A 16,027-nucleotide genomic window follows, 5' to 3' on the forward strand; every position below is an offset into this window, starting at 1 on the left:
GGTAATTTTCCTCATGAGGTCTCAACTGTCGAGAGGCATAAGCCACTACTCGATCCTCCTGCATTAATACACAACCTAAACCTTTCTTAGAAGTATCAGTATACAAGGTATAAGGAGCAGTTGGAACAGGTAAGGTGAGCACCGGTGTGGTGGTCAACCTCTTTTTTAGCTCCTGGAAGGCAACTTCACACTCGTTCGTCCAAATAAATGGAGCATCTTTTCTGGTCAACTTAGTCAAGGGCATTGCAATTTGTGAAAAACCCTTAATGAAACGACGATAATAGCCTGCAAGACCCAAGAAACTCCTAATCTCTATCAAACTTCGAGGTTGTTCTCATTTCATCACTGCATCTATCTTACTAGGGTCCACCGCTACCCCTTCTTCTGAAACAACATGGCCTAAGAATTTAACTTCTTTAAGCCAAAAATCACATTTGCTCAACTTGGCATAGAGCTTGTGCTCTCTTAATATCTCCAAAATAATTTTAAGATGTCTAGCATGGTCCACCTCATCCCGAGAATAAATAAATATGTCATCAATAAAGACTACAACAAATTCATCGAGATAAGGCCTGAAGATTCGATTCATATAATCCATGAAGACAACTGGGGCATTTGTTAACCCAAACGGCATCACTAGGAACTCATAGTACCCATATCTAGTCCTAAAAGCAGTTTTAGGGATATCTTCTGCTCTAACCCTCAATTGATGATACCCTGATCTTAGATCAATCTTAGAAAACACCGCTGAATTGACTAATTGGTCTAACAAATCATCAATTCAAGGTAAGGGGTACTTGTTCTTGATAGTTACCTTATTTAATTGTCTATAATTAATACATAATCTAAGGCTTCCATCTTTCTTTTTCACAAATAGTACCGGTGACCCCCATGGTGATACACTCGGTCTGATAAACCCCTTCTCTAATAACTCTTCAATTTGTCTCTTCAACTCAGCTAACTCCGATGGAGATTTTAGACATGCCTTAGCAGTCCTTATAGTCAAACCAGCAGGAGTAGAAATCTTCACATCAAAAGGTAAGGTACACACAGGCAATTTACATCTTTTCATACATTCATCAGACACAAAAGAGTGTGTAGCACCTGAATCAAACAAAGCATAAACATCATTATCAAGGATTCGGATTATACCTCGGATAGCATTAGGGTTGTTAGCAGCCTTCGGCCCAGAGAGGGCATACACTCGTGCTGGTACTGTAGGTCTCTGATCATTACCCCTATTCTGATTTTGATAGCAGAATCGGGCAATATGACCAGGCTTCTGGCAGATGTAACAAACCCAACAATCACCAGAATGAAACTTCTCACACTTACTGCATGCTTGATTACTAGCAACACCAGAAGTAGGATTAGAGGTAGCTGGGCTCCTGTAGGACCCTTGACTCCCACTCTGATTCCCTCTGTAGATCTGGCCCTTATGATAGTAGCCCTTCTTCTTCTGATTTCTAAAGCCTTCAAAAATTTGACTGCTCCTCTTCTCTACTCCACCAATAGGTTTGGTGTGGATAGGGGGCTTCCCATAAGGTTATTTCCTCCTCTCTCTATCAGCTTCTAATCTAGCCTCTCTCTTTCTCCGAGAAACTATTCGAAGCTTATTGCACATCTCACTGAATGTCTTGATCTTAAAAGGAGCTAACTGTTCCCTTAGATCAGGCCTCGCCTTCTCTAGTAATCATTCAGCCATCCACTCCGTATCTTCATGTTTTTGGAGGTAAGTGGAGTATTTAAATAATTTTGAGAATTGTTTAATAAATTCATCCTCATCTAGATCACCCTGACGAAATGCATGAAACTCAGCCTCCTTTTTTGCTCTCAGTGCAGTAGGAAAATAATTCTCGAACAATATGGCTTTAAAATCTTCCCAAGTAAGAGAGGAATCATCCTTCGGTCCTGATGTTTCCCATTATTTCTTAGCACTCTTCTGTAGTAAGAATATTGCCAGCTGTACCTTTGATTAGAAGTGCACACAACCATACGAAAAATACTCTCCAATTGATCTATCCATTCTTCAACCACCCCCGGCTTAAGATTTCCATCGAAAGTAGGAGGATTAAACTTATGAAAAGTACTCCAAATCTTTGTGATCGTGGATGTCTGTTGCTCAGAGTGGAGACTCATATTCTTTGAACTAGTCTTATGGTGAGAATAGGGAGGTGAGCCTTCATCAGCAGATTGGCTCGCATTGAATACCTTGGTATGGCTTCCTTCTTATTGGCCATTTCCCTCTCGGTTGGCATTCTTCTTATATTGTCTTAAAACGGCCAACTCTTCTTCTTGTCTCTTCATGCGGTCACTAAGATTATATAGTAGATCCATTATTTGCCTCATGGTTGGGTCATCCTGCCTTAGTTGTGACTGTATGGGCTCGCCCTGCCCAATTTGTTGCTGTGTGGGCTCCGGTTATGGCAGTGAAGGTATGTCATTTCCTATTGGCTCTATAGAATCACCGGCAATTTCGCCTCTCCCCCCTCTTAAAGGATGGAAGTCACATAATTAAGTTAACACTAATCTCAAGACAAGAAAATAATGGAGAAGTATTATGATTTAATAATATATATTGCCAATAAACTAGGTTAATGCATAACAATTTCATAATTTATAAGAATTTAAAACATGTAGCTCTGATACCAAAATTGTAACACACCAAATTTTTTTTTATTTCATAAATTCGTACCTAAAATACCTAAAAATTAAAAATTGAGTCTCTAGCTTAGAATCATAATCTTATAACCATAATAATTCATTTCTCATCTCAAATAATCATCTAAACCTCAATAAATTAACATATATTTTCAGATCTAGTTTAGAATTTGATCCATAAGCCACAAATTCAAAGATCATCAACAAATTTATACTCTAGAACATTTATTATACTACTGATAACCTCAAAAACCATATTTATTCAACATAAATTCATCCCTTTTCCAGATCTTAAATTTTCTACCACCACAAAATCAGAAACCAAAGAGGAAGGATGACTAAGAAAATTTTTTAGAACACTTACTTAGTCTTGAAAAGCTTAAAATCACACCCTAAATATCCTATTAAAAACTCTTACCTTAAAAACTCAGATCTCCCGCACCGGCGACTCACGCTCACTCTGTCTCAGCTCGCGCACGAAGGAAAGAATGAAGAAATGAAAGAAAACAGGTGAGTTTTATAAAAATTCAGTGGATCCCACATCTTTTTTTTATTATTTCTTCTTTCCTCTCTCTCCCTTTTTTTTATTATTTTATGTAATCATGACACAGCGCCGAAAGCAACTGGTTTTCTTCTTCTTCTTCTTCCTTTTTTTTAATACCTTTTCTTTTTCTTTTTTTATTATAATAATTTAATAATATTTTTTTATTTTATTTTATTTTTATTTTTTTATTTTTTTTAAATTTTTATTTAGAATTATATCCTAAGTTAGATTTAATGATCATTTTCTACTAATTTACTTACCTCTCAATATTTTTTTTCAAAATTTCTATTAATTCAAATTAACTATTAAAATTTAAATTGGGATGTTACATGGACGGACTCGGAGATCTGAAGCTGCTGCGATGAGATTTGTGAGACTATGAGATGAAACCATGAGTTCGTGGGTGAGAGTGAGCTTGAGAGAATGAGCTTGATACGGACGGACTCAGAGATGACTACCAAGAGTGAGTGACTGACCGAATGAAATAAGGTTTGATGTTATTATTTTTTATTTTTATTAAAATAAAAAATAAAAAAAATAATTTATAAATTAAATATAATTTATAAATTAATAAATTATATGTAATTCGGTCGGTTCGGTCTATTCGATTTTAAATTTTACTAGCCGAATTGAATCGATCAACCGAAATATTTAAAATAAAAAAATCGAATCGAACTGAAAAATCAAATAGACCGAACCAAATAGACAAAATTCAATTTGATTCGATTCGGTTTGATTTTCGATTTCGGTTTGGTTTTGCTCACCCTTAGCAGAGACAGGAAGAGACAACCAAAATTCAAAGCAACCAAAAGGGCAGCATAATCATGGCAGCCGTCACTCAATTACACAGACAAGACAGTAGAGAACCTATATTTCCAAGTATTCTAATGGGGGATGGCAATCGGCTTCCACACTCTCAACAAACCTTTTATTTGGAATCAAAACACTGGAATTCATTCAAAGTAAAGAAAGGAACAGTACAAGGCTTAGTATAAAACTAGAAGGAAAAACACTCAAACATCAGTGACTTCCTAATGTAACATCAGGTAGTGTTTGATCAAAGATACAAAAAGTGCTATCTACAACATGAGCTTCCATAACAAGAGAATGAGCATGACTAATAATGTTCTTAAAAACAAAATAAATAAAAATATTTCAGTCTCTATAAAAAAGATTATAGACTTTTTGAAGAGGGTGTTCTTTTAGATGATCTCTGGTGATGAGATTAATAGCTTCAATGCTGTCGGAATAGACTTCCACATTTTTAAAGCCTTTGACCAAGAAAAGTTTAAGGCCTTCATAAATTCTCAAGACTTCAACAATGGTGAATAAATAGTTCTCAAGTTTGCAGTTAAAGCCTATTAACCATTCTCCCTATTATCAATAACGCAACTTCCACAAATAGTAACTCCATTGAGAGAGGATCCATCAATATCAAGCCTGATGGCACCATTAGAGGGGACATGCCAGGTTCTTGTACATTGTGATTTCGAGTGAAAAGTGTGGAGTTTTCCCAGCCATCCAGAATCAATCATCGCTTTTGCAAGGCATTTATTAGGATCTTACTGAATAAAATGACTGAGTATCAAAAAGATTTTTACATCGAGAATACCAAAGGTCCCAGCACATGTATGCAAAACCCGTTGTCCAAGTTAGACTTGAATTAGAAATACGTTCTCATAGGTTGGAAGAATTCCACTTGATCCACTCAACAGAACTTTTACTGCTTGCTCGGCGTGACTCCAGAGTGCACCCTCGGGTTTTCTTTTTCTTGGAAGATTAAAGATGGTGGGGTGAGGAATCGATCACTGATTGACCTACGACTAGGTAGTTGTCCCCCCCCTTCCTGCCATATCAATACCGTCGGTGTCGTTTCATCCGCATTTTACTGGCCTGTGCTCTCTCTGTTTTTTTTTTTAATATCGAATATACTCGTGAATTTAAGAACTAGATTTGTTGTCTAGTTTGGGAGTGCTAACATAAAGAAGGCTTGAAATCAAACAGGAATGAGGAGACAGTCTTAGGCAAAAAGTGCGCATGAGCGAGGCTATGTGAATTAGAATTGGAAAGCCTTGCGTCAGAACACACAAGACAAAATTAACAAGCGAAGTAACGAAGAAAGCATCATTCATTCCAATTATATATATATATATATATATATATATATTTTGAAGATGGAATATTCCTAGTATTCATCCATCACTCCAGTTTCGAACCCCGGACGCTTCTCTCAATCCTATTGCTCCTCTGCTTTGTTCTTTTCATTCCCTCCACCCCACTCTCAACTCACTTTCATGCCTTCCTCTCATCAATGCCTCCATTCTTCCCCTCAAACCCTCAATTCTCCTTCTTCGTGGTTGTTTCAAGGCTCAAATCTGCTTCTTCAAGATTCTTCGTCTTATTTCATCCGTCCCTCCCTCTCTTGATCCCACACCGCACTCCTCTCGTCCTGTTCATCTGAATCTGCGATTCTGTTCCCACGATGCGCAATTTCAATGCAATTCACTTGACGGAAGCCGCTCCGAAGGAACCGGAGGAGAGCAAACGGGCCGAGATGTTGGAAAGGTGAGTGCTCGAGTTGAAGGGCGTGACGATGGAGTTGATCGCGAGGAAACGAAGATCGCAGCAGAGATCAGAGAGGAAAAGGAAGAGGATGAACTAGAACAGAAAGAGAGAAGCGTGCCAAATGAAAATAACCGTCTGGATTTGCTAATCGAAGCAGCCAGCGTGATATCAGGAAACGAAGAGTCCCAGACTGAGGGTGCGAGGAGGAGTGAAGAAAAGGAGAGTCGGATGGTTGTGAAGCTGTTTAGCGATGATACTCGAGAGAAATCGCCGGTGGTGAGGACCAAGAGAGGGAGGAGCCAAGCGTTGCCGTACAGGTTCAGAGACTCCGTCATGGAACCGTTAAAACGCATGGGTCGTCCTCACGGACCGTCGTCGACCACGGCTTCAAGGAAATGGCTCATGTGTGCCTGAGTTACGAGCCTACAACTTTGAAAGCTTTGTCCATTGTAGTCTTTCTTTATGATTTATCATTGACGTGGAATTCGTGGAACGAGAATATCCAGCATCAAAACGGCATCGCGTATGCATTGTGGCGATGCACGTCATGACGATATTCTAATTCTTTTTATCCTATTATATTTTTGGGCAAGGCTTTTCATTTTTGGATTAAAAGATACCAGAGCCGTGGCTGAGGGGTCCGATGTCAGTGACATGGTCGTGTGTATTTTTAGAGGAACTGGGCAACGTATTCCAAATAATATTTTTCTTTATTTTATAAAAAGGACTGCGAATCCAATTGCAGTTGTTCTGTTCATTTGCACGACTACGTTTCTTATTTCACCGTATTAACATAAAAAGTTACTTACAGTTCATGAATTCAGCTTTAGATGATTAGGTTAGGATATCTATGAAAAGCTTTTTCCCGGAAGAAAGTCTAAGATAAAACGTTCCCATTTTTTTATATCATGAAATTAATATGGATCTTATGTGTTATATTAATTTTGGAAGGTAAGTTATACTGGTCATACGTCGTAGACAAATCCATTAATATCAACTCTCTATTCCCTCTCTAGTTAATTACTAGGTCCACATACTCTTGTGCCCTATGTAAGGTTTGATTTTAATGCTAATCATAATCATGCACATGTTTCTAGGTAACAATTTCATTTTCTTAAAAAGAAAATAGTTAGATATTTATTTGGGATTTTGTATATGTATGATAACAAGATAAAAATATATCTAAATCGTCTAATTTTTTTTTATCTAAACAATCTAAATTCGATACTCATCAATCATCATTAATCCTTCAGGCCAAAAAAAAAAATCATCATTAATCCATTGTGATCTACTTCTTTCAGTAATATCTCTTCAACCATCAGCTCTAGTCCGTGGTTGAGCTCTGAGGACACAATTTTTCCATACCCCATAGTAATCAGGGTATATATCCACGAACGTGCATGCTCAGAATCAACATCGCTTTTCCTATCTTAAAATGAAATTTATAATAATTAATGTGATCAAAAAATTATACTACCTCCGTTCTAAATTATAAGGTACTTTTAAATGAATTTTTCCTCTCCAAAATATAACGTAGTTTGAGTAGATTAAGGTTTTATTAATATAATAATTTTAATATTATTCTTTTTCTTTTTATAATTAATTTTCATCTTTTCTCTTTTCAATATATTAAATGATGAATATTTTTGAAAGTTTATATTTTTATTTTGAAATGATAAAATTGTTAAACTTATTTAATGAGATTTATTAGTATTTAGATTTTTTCTAAAATTATTTTATAATTTGAAACAAAGTGAATATTATATACAAGAAAACCACATCATCAAAAGTTTTTTTTTTTGGGGTAAAACCGTGTATAATAGGTTTGGTGCCGTAATTAACGATTATATATTAGTGGGGGCTTGAGGCAGTGAAACACGGTCACTGAAGTTGCCGAGATTGTTTGAAAATATTTTTTCTGGATGAAAAGTGGCACTTCATTAAGAAAACATTCTGTAAAACAAGAAATACGAACTCAAAAGAATAAAAGGAAAAAACTAAACCCTTTCATCATTCTCCATCTCAAAACTCAAGAGGGAGGATTATCAAAGATAAAAAAAAAAAAAATTCTCAATAGTGTGACTAAGGTGAGCTAGACTATGTGCTCGTGAATTTGTCTCACTATACATGAAATTAAGAGTCACATTTCAGTCACCATTCAACATAACAGCCAGCGGATTGTTTGAAAATATTAACGACCATGAATGACAGCACGGAGATGAAAACCGAATGAGCTTTGAGACCGTTGGGTTAGGGTTAATTTGTTTTGTTGAGGGTATAATAGTCACTTCAGGGCTGCTTTTTACTATTTTGGTCAATACATATATATATATATATATATATATATATGTTTATTCATAAATTTATTAATACAGGGTTTATCAATTTTAACGCCGAGGAAGGAAAATAAAGGTGACCGTAGGGTTTGTGATGGCCCTTTTTTTTTTTGCGGGGGCGGGGCGGAACAAACGGCGGTGTTATTTTATTTTGTGTAACAGGGTGAGCGATTTTTACTGGATCAAACCATTTACGTTTTTAGGGTGAGCGTTTTCTGACCTTTCTGTTCTTCTGCTGTGTTTTTGGGACGTCAAAATTGTTCTGCTGTTAATAAAGAAAAACATTTTGGTCAAGACAAAAAGAATCCTAACTATCTACCGTAATTTATCTTAGTTAGAAAAAGATATGTCGATCAACATACGTAAATATGATAATTTCAATATGATTTTATATTAACAAAGCGTATAAAAAACTACTTTTTTTTTTTATAGTATCAACTTCAAGATTTAAATGCGAAATAAATATGTTTTCTTGTAAATTCATGAATTTTGAAAATAAACTGCAGAGTTTATAAATTATCAGTTTTATATTTTATGTAAATATTGATAAGCATAAATTCATAAAGGACATAATACTTATCATATGAAAGTACTGTGAAAAGAGGAAACCAAAAAACAACAATTTTGACAAACTTTAAACAAAGAATAATACTAATAACAATAATAATAAGTAGAACATATTCTGAATACAACAAATAACAATACGTCATTTAGTCCGTTGAAGGGCATAGCAGGCATCAATGACTTGATTGCCCAGATCACCACAACCACGTAGGCCAAAGAATTCAACGAAAGACTGCACAGCACAGAGTAGAGACTCAAAAAGCATATTCATATGAGATCAAGATCACACAGTTGGCATGACGCGTGCGGCCATCTTCCTTCATGAGGCTGAACCCAGCTGCTGCTTATTAATCAGCCATTTCAAATCTTGATCATTTCTCTGCCCTTTTCTTTTTCATGATAAGTTGGTCTGCTGTTTTGCAGTGGAATCTGTATGGCAGTGGTCTGGGAGCTCCTGTTCCTCGATCAATTGCTCTCACACAAACGAACCCTATCAAACACACAAATCCCCACCGTCACATTTCATTTCACATATTCTTTTCTTAAATTATCATCAGTCAACAACATGGTTTTGATCCTACCTCTCCAAAAGCATTCTTGAATTTCTTCCAGTGGTAAACCTGTTTTGACGAAATATCAAATCTCAGACTTGTCCTGTATATACTTACACAGTCAAATCTATATCATGCTTAGTTACGTACCTCTCAGTATTGTGGATGTGGAAGTCCCGAAATATGCAATCCGAATTGGAAGATTCCATAGCCACCTCGTAGGAACATCGATTGGGTGTTGGCTGGAAGCAGCATCAGCAAATACCTGCAAAACATGTCACAAATTAATCATATTGTAGGAAGGGACTCCAAAGATGTCGATTTTGATGATCTACCTCATTCACTTGAAAGTAAGTACCATTTAGTGGAAATCTCCCGCTCGTTGCAGTCCGACAAGGAACCTGTCGGTTTAAAATGGAATCTTATGAAGCTCTTACCAGTGAAATCAGTGCTCAAGCCGTACAGTATCAAACTTACCAAAATAGTTCCTGGTACTGTCTGGTTGTTTTCTTCCTTAATATTGTTGCAAGAGAAGAAATTGCTGCTCGAGCACCCGCTCTGGTTCCTAGTTGCTTCACATGTTTCTTTCAGTTCTCCTATTTTTACCCAAATAAGCGAAAGACTTGTGCTAATCAATTGGGTGGCGAAATACACTTAAATTCAATTCTTTAAATTTACTACTGTATTGATTTCTTTCCACAATACTCCACCTGGTGTCCACATGACAAGAAGATAACTTGAAGGATCGTCCGCTTCTCTCAGAGGGAACTGCAATAAAAGAAATCTTAAACAGAGATAACTTGCGTGACAAACTTTTTTCTTTTTAGTTTCCTACTTACCTCAACTAGGAGAGGATGCGTATCAGGAAGCACGTAACTTCACGAAAACAGAGCACATAAGATCGTCATTAGAAGGCTAGGGTATGTATAAGAGACTCGACAATTAAGAAATGCAGGTACTGAAGCAATGAAAATTAATTATAAATTGTAACACCATTGATTCTGACATCAGATTGGAAGGGATAATTTTGAACACTAGGAAGAAAAAACTTGAGTTGAGCTACGGTGATGGGTTTTTATCATTCCTAATATGATTCTAGCAAGCCACTATATATGAGAGAGAAAATAATACGTATAAGACTGCAGGGGAGTCAATAACTTACACCATACGCTCGGTCCTTAAACGACCAACACTTTTCATCTTGGGCATAGATTTTGATACCCTATTTGAATTAAAAGCAACCACAACATTTGAATTTTCCATGTCATTTTCAAAGTAATTGTCGGCAGCTTTCGTGCGTTCTTCATTGAGATTTATTGTAATAAATTCCTCAGAGTCTTCATCACTCTTGCAAAAGTCTTCTATGTCATCCATTTCAATCTGCATATTTTCAGGACTTGGTGATGCAGGGTAATCCACAATAGGTTCGCATTGCTTTGTGTTGGTGGTTGTTGCATAGTTCACATTGGAGATAGTTAATGGATTACTGGAACCTTCGAAAAACTGAGTAGGAACATTTGATCTATTTGAATTATTATTTGGCCTTCCATCATCAACATCGTTTCCAGGCAGTGCAAACGTTGGACTGCATATATACAGCCAAAAAAGAGACATTCATCACTTACATATTATATTTCAATCCCACAAAATTATATAAATTAGATCCCTACATTTGTGCATTCATACATTCAGGAAAAAAAAAAAAGACCAAACAAGAGAATATGATTGTGTGGATCTTTATCTCATCAATGTGCTTGTAACTTCTTTTATCTTTATCTTCCTCGAAATGCACTGCATATATTTACTATTGATAATGTGTATGGTGTACAAATTGAAAAATATATAACTACTCTAATTAAGTTTTTTTTTTTCTTGAGATTTAATTATATGAAGATCAAATACAGTATATACCTTGCAGAAGCACTTGCAAAATGCTTACATTCTCCTCTCATTGGACAAGCTTTGCAATTTGGTTGTTTCTTGGTGCATAATACCTAAAAACATATTATTACGAGTTAAAATTTCCCTCTCTCTCGAGAACAAAACAAAAGAGGACAATTTATGACTGATCAAAACTCCAATGAATGACAAATACCTTTCCAAATGTGATGAGATGATAATGTAACTGATACCTGTATCGAGTAAAAAGGTGGGGAAGGAAAAAAATTATCTAGAATGTGTTGATGATATAAATTGAAAGCTATTCATAATTATTGAACCGGCAGATAGTCATTACTGGCCAAAAAAGAAAGAAAGAAAGAATAGATGACAATTACAGTGTCGGCTGGTCTAAGGTACATAATCGTGGCCAAAGATATTGTTGGACCATATCAATTATGGGATACCTGTGAAAAAAAGAAGAAAAAAAATAGATGAATATGCGTATATAATGATAGCAAAAAAGATTCAACAATCTAAACCAGGGGACCACATACTGATCTAAAAGATGGAATTGGATTGATCCAGGTAATGGTTCCAGGGGAACCCATCCCAATCGCACTGCTATTCTTCCAACATTTACGTCCACCTTAGAAAGGCATTGTAAATACAATTAAAATTCATCAGCATAATCCCAAACACTTCTTATCTTAAACATTTATGTATTTTTACATGCTTGGCTGCTCACCGGGAAAGCAACATGCTTAAGTGCTAAAAGTCTTATGCATTCCACACTTTTCAATCCCAGCCCATATACTTTTAGAAGATATTCCCTGTAACATAACACAGTTATTTTATTGTACCCGTGATTTCATAAATTAAATTAGTTTGGTTTATTAACAAACCAAGGGCTTACTTTACTTGGTTGGGCGGAGCATATCTTAACCATTCAAGATCAGTACTCCCATGCATCTCTATCAACTTATTGAGAAAAGCCTGTAAAGATCAAAAGAAAAGCATTTTCAATGGCCAGAAGAAGAGCATTACTATTCGGTTTGATTATAATATAGAACAAAACCATATTGAACCTGTACTCTTTGAGCAATAATGTTGTGTTGACCACGACCTTCAATAGCTTTGGCAACTTTATTGACATCTGCGCATCTCACAGCTTCCCAGTCAGCCGAGTCTGCATGATCATCTCGTGGAGAGCAGCATTGGATATACATTCTTCTTAATGATTCCCAATATTGCTTGTCTTGTTCTTCCGCTTCTTGCTCTTCCTTCTTCTTTCTCTCTTGCTCTGTTTGATCGCCTTTTTTCCTGGTAGAAAATGACTTTTTCTTGCCAAAAACCATTCCCGGGGGGTATAGTTTTTTATCCCTCAAATTTAAACTATCATTTGTTGTACTAGTTTCCGAAGAATTTTCAAATTTCAATAGAGGTACATTGTCTTTTCTTTCTTTCGAAGGTGTTTTGATAGGAAAGGTGGAAACAAGAGACATGTAGGCGGAGCTGTTGACAATCAAAGTTGAAAACTAATTAATAATATTCAATACACTAACAATATCAAATAAATTCACGCCGTTAAACTTCACCTTGATAAATGATCTGAAACATTTTGTGTTAAGAATACTCCGATAACGGAGTCTAAAACAGAACCTTTCCACGGCGAGAAAGATCTATTGCCTGAAAAGTTTATACGCCTATCATTAGTATACTTAATACAATAAAAATACTCATGACAATATTAACAAAAATGGTATAACCCTTACCCAGAAAGTTATGCATGCGAGCAATAAAAGCATTAACTCTTCCCAAATAAATTGCCCTTTCTTGCTTCCAGTATTCTCTGTTATCTTCATTCTCATCATGTGATTTTCCATCCATAAGTAGATTCCATTCTTTTAAAGTCTGTGAATCAAGGTTGACCTTAACTCTTGTTCGTTGACCTTCTTTCAACCCTTTATAAGAAACTATCTCACTATCTTGATTTTTGTAAGAAACTAGCTCACTGTTGTTGATTCGTTGACCTTTCGCCCCTTTATAAGGAACTAACCCCTTGTCTTGATTTTTGACGGGAGATTCTTTCATCCTTTTATGAGACATTGACCCACCATGTGGATCAATGTTCCTGTGATTAATGTTCAAGGATTGGAATTTCCTGATAAGGACCTTCATTTCCCTAATTGATATCTTTTTCACATTTGCTTTTGTTATTTTTCTTCTTATTTTCCCCTTCCTTTTATCTTCCACTCCATCATCGCTCATACTGTCTTCATCTATAGGATATTCGTCAAAATCGCTCATACTATGTACGGCCTTACTTCCCTCTCTCATTTCCCAAATTCCTAGTTCTTTCTCTGGGATTATGTTTGTTGTAAAGTTGGTTGGCTTTGCTTTCTCTTTTCTCTTCCTCTCCATGGTCCTCTTCCCTTTCGTCTTCCACTTAAACTTATCTTCCAATACTTGGTTTTCTTTTTCTTCTTCAACTCCTTGCTTCGATAAAGAAGTTGGATTGCGAAATAAAACACCATATAAGTTTATTTTTCTGCAGCGATTATTTGATCGCTTTTGCTTTTTCATGCACTTAGACAGCAATTCCAATTTCTGAATCCTTTTCTTCTTTTGACTTTCAGATCGCTTTCGTGTAGGAATATTGAGTTTCAATTTCCTAATTTTGACAAGTAAAGGACAACTGCGGTTAATTCTCTTTTGAGGTATTTTCTTCTCCAATATCGATGAAGAATCACCTTCAAAACCCACTTCATCAAGGCCATGTTGCGCATGTAGATGTTCTTCAAATTTTTCTTCTATTTCAGACATCAAAGACCGCTTAGTTGACTTTCTTTTTGAACGCGATGGAGTCTTCTCTAATATGATTTGCTCTTCTAAAGAAGAAGGCAATTCATCCTGAACTCCATGCTTGCGTGCATTATGTTGCATCCCACAACAAAACATATTAAACTTGCTGCCTTCATCTACATTTGAAGCACCATCTTTTGATTTCTTTGCTGACTTTGATTTTGGAGTCCTTTTATAGCTAACTTTGTCACCAGTAGTCTTATTTTCATTGGGCACTTTAGGTATTGTCTTCCGTTTTGCTTGGCCTTTCACTTTAGGCCAATATACCTTCTTCTTCTTCCTAGGGGTTCCAACATGATTCTGTCCATCGACCTTTCTTTTCTTGTCTTTTGAAGTAGGTGTAGTAAGTTCGCCATTCAGATCATGACCTGCATTTAAACATAATTGCTTCAAAAATACCCTTAACAAGAATAAATTAGCATATCCATAATCTATTTATCATACATTGGGTCAATGGATGCTGCTGAATTCCTGTGGTTGTTGACTCTGGGTCACTAGTTGGGTCTACTATACTAGCCCTTTCAGTCACAATTTCGAGATCTTGTTCCTGTGGAGGTGGGATGATCGGGATTCAGCAGAAACATGAGAATTAGGTCTCAGGGGAATTGACTTTTCAGGGGTTGTGATGCCAAAGCTTGGCAAGAGCTCCACAGATTTAGCACTAAGATCGACACCTGCATTCAAACATAAATTGCTCAGAAAATTGCTGCCAACAAGAATAAACTAGCCTACTTGCAAATTGCTCGAGATGCTCAACATCATTTACTTTGAGATGATGGTCCAGCCACGTTGTTCATGGTTGCTGATTCTTGATCAAGTATCGAGTCGGCTAAACAAGCCCGTTGTCTTGCAATTTCATTATCATCACTGCCTACTACTGGAGTCGAGATGATTGAGGATTTGTCATAGATATGGGACGATGGGGTGGACTTTGCAGGGGTATTCAGGAGACACTGATCATCATTTGCATCCATCTTTCCTCTTTTCTGATAGACATTTAGGGATGACATTCTTCAGTTAAAGAATCAGAGAAAACCTTCAACTCTAAAATTAAAAGCCTCGTTTGGATTTTCAATCGAGAGACAAATCAACAAAATTTAAGAAACAAGGTAAAAAATTCAATATTAACTTTCTCACAGTGGGGGAAAAAGCTAAAACTTCAAATTAAAATCAAAGAAAGAAATCCGGTGAAATTATAAAATAAATTTGAAGAGTCGTAGATAGAAGATAATTTGAGGCCCTCAAAAATCTATTTAGATTCAGGAACTATAACTCCTGCTCGTCTTTCTTCTCATGCTATGAATATTATGGAAACCCTTGAAGAAAAAATCTCGCATTTGGTCAATTTCGAGTTTGAAAATCGAATCCCAAACGGTCAGAAAAAATAATCAAATATAAAAAAATATTGTTAGTCGTTGACTCATTGTTTTCTGTTGTACTTTTAGAGAGAGAGGGGAGCAGTTTGTTATCAGTTAATTTTAATTTTCAATATTTAAATTCAAGAAAAATAAATTAACGTTAAATTATGAATAACACGCCAGATAATCATTATACAAGATTTAGAGATTCTGTATTATACCGTCAAAGCACCGCTTCATTCTCGAGAGACCAGACAGAGCTTATGTAGCAGTCACTACAAAATAAAAGAAACGGCAATAATAGAGTGTATCAAAAATTTTGGAATTTGGGTATGTCGATACAAAACTACAGATCGAAATTTAATTTTTAAAAAAATGATGGAATAAAGGAACTGACGAAGCTTGGACCTCAAGGAAAGAAGCGGCTGGAAATCAATGGAAGCACAAAAAATACATTGAAAAGCCGAGGAGGGAAAGTAAGCGATACGATGAAAGGGAATGGATGCTGAAGAGGATCATGTTTTATGAAAAGCAATGAGAAAGCATCAAAATTAAAAAATCGCTACGCCAGCAGGGACCAATGCAGTGATGAAATAATAGTTTCAAAGAAAAAGAAGAGAAGTAGTAAGGAGATGAAGGGAAAAACATGAAAAGTTTCAGATCATTCTCACCAATCGATCGGCTTCCATCTTCAGATTTCGCTAC

The sequence above is a fragment of the Prosopis cineraria genome, unplaced genomic scaffold (genome assembly GCF_029017545.1).
Source record: "Prosopis cineraria cultivar Desert tree isolate PC_DT_omini unplaced genomic scaffold, ASM2901754v1 PC7, whole genome shotgun sequence".
NCBI classification, from domain to species: domain Eukaryota; kingdom Viridiplantae; phylum Streptophyta; class Magnoliopsida; order Fabales; family Fabaceae; genus Prosopis; species Prosopis cineraria.